The sequence below is a fragment of the Cebus imitator genome, unplaced genomic scaffold, assembly GCF_001604975.1.
Source record: "Cebus imitator isolate Cc_AM_T3 unplaced genomic scaffold, Cebus_imitator-1.0 Scaffold58, whole genome shotgun sequence".
Classification (NCBI taxonomy): domain Eukaryota; kingdom Metazoa; phylum Chordata; class Mammalia; order Primates; family Cebidae; genus Cebus; species Cebus imitator.
The window spans coordinates 2,437,043-2,440,955 of NW_016107373.1; the positions used below are offsets into that span (position 1 = coordinate 2,437,043).

The following is a 3,913-nucleotide window of genomic DNA, read 5'->3' on the forward strand; positions in this document are numbered from 1 at the left end:
CAGTCACTGTGTCATACCAAGCAACGGTCCAAGGGGCAAACTAATTAAAAATTTAATCCCATGATTTTCATCTTAATCTCTTTTTCCCATTGGGCAAACTAATTAAAAATTTAATCCAATGGTTTTCATCTTAATCTCTTTTTCTAATTTAAAAGTTTGGTTAAATTGTAGTTGTGATCAATGCCCTCAACTATAATTTAACCAAACTTTTCATTTAGATAAATGGCTGAATAGGGTACCTATTTAGTCCATTTGTTATGAACCAATGGAGCACTGAAATATACACACTAATTACTAAAGACCACAGGCTAATTTTCAAAGCGTTTTATTAGCACAAAAGCTATGTTCCTATTATCAAATGAAATGTGCTTCCTATGTTACACTCACCAGTTGTCTAAACCAGTTTCTCTTGACTTCAGTAGCCAAATTGCAATGTGCTGTGTAGGTACACAGTGCACTTGAGAAATGTCTGTACATCCCAACCCTGCACTATATCACAAGCAATTGTAAAAAGTGTCCCAAAGAAGAAAATTCCACGAACTTCTCAGCTACCTGAGACTTCTGCTGCACCCTGAAAAAAAAAAAAAAAGGCTAGAAACCACATTAAACAACTAAACCAAACTGAATGCAGGGGCTGCTATGAGGAAGGATGAACTTTGCAGCCTGTTCCAAATGCTAAGGTTAAGGAGGTTATGGCTCTGCTCACTAGGTGTGTGAGTCAGGAGATATTCATTTTGTGACCATCCTTTCCTGTCATCTGTGGAGAAATTTTCACTGCTTTCAAGTCTTCCAGCAACTATATGAATGCCAACATTCTTTAGTTCCTTCAAGTAAAACAGATCCTCAATTTAAAAATAAAAGTCAGCTGGATGCAGTGGCTCATGCCTGTAATCCCAGCACTTTGGGAGGCTGAGGCGGGCAGATCACAAGGTCAAGAGATTGAGCCCATCCTGGCCAATATGGTGAAAAACCCGTCTCTACTGAAAATACAAAAATTAGCTGGGCATGGTGGTGCACACCTGTAGTCCTAGTTACTTGGAAGGCTGAGGCAGGAGAATCACTTGAACCTGGGAGGCGTAGGTTGCAGGGAGCCGAGATCAAGCCACTGCACTCCAGCCTGGTGAGAGAGTGGGACTCCCAACTCAAATAAATAAAAATAAATAAATAAATAAATAAATATCAATGGCTCGTGTCCCCTGTAGCTTTTCAACCCCTGTAACAGTACTTTCTCAATTAGATATTCACTGCTATTTCAATAAAGGGGTGAGAAGGGTGAAGAATCGGGCCTGTGATCAATGAAAAGTATTCAGTAAAGACTCTTCATGTCAGACATGGCCTCAGAAACAGGAGGAAAGTTTAACAGACAGCAGGAGTGGGTGGTGGCTGGGCCCAGTGGAACGGGTAAACCTGAAAGGGGACGAAAATGGTTTTCAGGCTGCTGTGGCCCTCTCTACACACACAGTTTGTGGCCATGAAGTCCGGGCTGCTAAGCATCATTGTCTGCACAGCTGCTGCACCTGCCACTTCCCTCAGCCCATTAAAAACCGGGTTCCAGGAGGCGGAGGTTGCGGTGAGCCGAGATCGCGCCATTGCACTCCAGCCTGGGTAACAAGAGCGAAGCTCCGTCTCAAAAGAAAACAAACAAACAAACAAAAAAAAAAAAACACCGGGTTCCTGGGAGGGTTTTCATCCCCAACTTACTGGCCAAGCCTTCGAGCCACCTCCCCGTTCCAGCCCTCCCTCTCATTGGTCACCATCAAAGCCCCCTACAAGCGGGACGGCCCCTCCCCCCGCCCTCCTCACCGACTAGCCGCGGCCAGCAGCCTTGGAGCGGCTCCGTCAGCTGCCCCGGAGCGGAGAAAAGGAAGAGGAAGGGCGAGAAGGAAGCAGAGACTGTCTCATATTCTTGGCTTCCAAGGGTCGCTAGGGCAACCAGAGGGGAAATGACGTAGGCTTCCATCCCGGAAGCGGAACTTGGGTGTGGGTCAAGGAGGCTGCCATGCTGTGAGTGGCGGATGAGAATTTCAGCGCTCAGGCTCTGAGTCCCAGCAAAGAGGCCTGGCAGAGAGGATAGCCTGACCATATCCCCCGCTTCTCCCTGCTACCCTCCTCCGCTCCTCCCTTCCCCTCTCCCTTTACTTTCTCTCGTTTACTAAATTAGTATTTATTGGGACCTTGCTGTGTTCTGTGCTCCAGAGCCCAGTGAATATGATGGACAAATATTTAAATGCCCTAGCTGGAAACATTGAAGGATGAACTGTCAAGACGCATTTGAACCACAACGACTCCATCTTGAATAGGGGCTGGGTAAAAGAAGGCTGAGGCTGCATTCCCAGGAAGTCAGGCATTCTAAGTCACAGGATGAGACAGGAGGTCAGCACAAGATACAGGTCACAAAGACCCTGCTGATAGAACCTCCCCATTGCAGCCCTCCCTCCTTAAGTACCCTTCCAGATACTTAAGCCAGTCGAAATCCACTGGCTGAGATAGGCAATGAAAGTGAACTCTAGTCGTCCCCACTGATCATCATATGCTAATTATAATACATTAGCTTGCAGAAAGACTCTCCCACCAGCACCATGAGAGTTTACAAATGCCATGGCGATGTTGGGAAGTCACCCTATGTGATCTAAAGGCAGGGGTGGAACCCTCAGTTCTGGGAATTGCCACCCCTTTTCCCAGAATGCTCTTGACTAATCCACCCCTTGCTTAGCATATAATCAATAAATAACTGTAAGTATACTCAGTTGAGCACCCTTGCTGCTGTTCTGCCTATGGTGTAGCCATTCGTTTATTCCTTTACTTTCTTAATAAACTTGCTTTTACGTTACTCTTTGGACTTGCCCCAAATTCTTTCTTGCTCGAGGTCCGAGAATCCTCTCTTGAGGTCCAGATGGGGACCCCTTTCCAGTAATATAACCCCTTAACAATAGTTGAGGGCTTTAAACACCAGGCTGGGAAGCAGAGGGCACATGGGCCTGGTTTTCTTGACTTTGGTTACTTGGACTCAGGCCACAGCTGAAGAATAGGGGAGGGTGGGAGGGAGAGAGAGATCACCGGGAAATAGATGGTGGTGGTGGTGGATTGGGTGTGTGGAATTTGCAGGGTTGGGGTGACTGCCAGGCTTCTGGGCTGATAGATGGATGAATGTTGGGGTACCACATACTAAAAGGAAACCATAGGGGAAGAAGCTGATGTGTGGGAAGTTTGGTTTTAGACATATTACACTTTGGAGGTCTTCTAGTGGAGAAACTCAACAGGCCAATGGATGTGCCTGTTTTGATTTTTTGGAAGAGAGGCCTGAGCTAGAAGTCTGAGCCTTAGACGCTTGCCTGTGAATGGGGCTAGGGCAGGAGCTTGGAATAGATTGCCTGGTGGAGAGAATACCCCTTGGGAAAGAGGCCCAGGACAGAGTGTCAGGAGCTCTGCTACTAAAGAAAAGGAAGAAGAGCAGGCAGCCCTAGGAGAGAAACCAGGGAAATATGGCATTGCAGGGAGCAAGGGAAAAGCACTTCAGGAAGAGTAGTTAATTAGGTCAGTTTTGCTGAGAAATTAGTGAGATGACAGCAGGCTTTGCTGTTACCTGGAGCAGATTCCTTGGAATGGCTGGGGAAGGTCAGTTTGTGGTAAGTTGAGGAATAAGTGAGGGTGATGGTGAGAAAATGGAGACAAATGAACATAGACAAATCTTCCCAGAAGTTGTCTGCAAAGAAATGAGAGTGATACTGAAAGGAAAATGATAATTTTTAATTATTGTTTTTTAAGATTGGAGAAACATAAGCTTTTTTTGGGGAGGCGGTTGTTTCCTTTTTGTTTTCTTTTTGAGACAGAGTCTCACTCTGTTGCCCAGGCTGAAGTGCACTGACATAATCTTGGCTCATTGCAACATCTGCCTCTGGGGTTCAAATGATTC

General features: G+C 46.1%; 1 long non-coding RNA gene across 1 annotated transcript; it reads right to left on the reverse strand.

Moving 5' to 3' along the window:
* Positions 1-309: 309 nt before the first annotated feature.
* LOC108304892 lies at positions 310-2,040 on the reverse strand. The gene is made up of 2 exons (XR_001825455.1): positions 1,804-2,040; positions 310-571 (listed from the first exon to the last, which is right to left on the reverse strand). It is a non-coding gene; the product is annotated as an uncharacterized LOC108304892 (long non-coding RNA).
* Between the last annotated feature and the right edge of the window lie 1,873 nt (positions 2,041-3,913).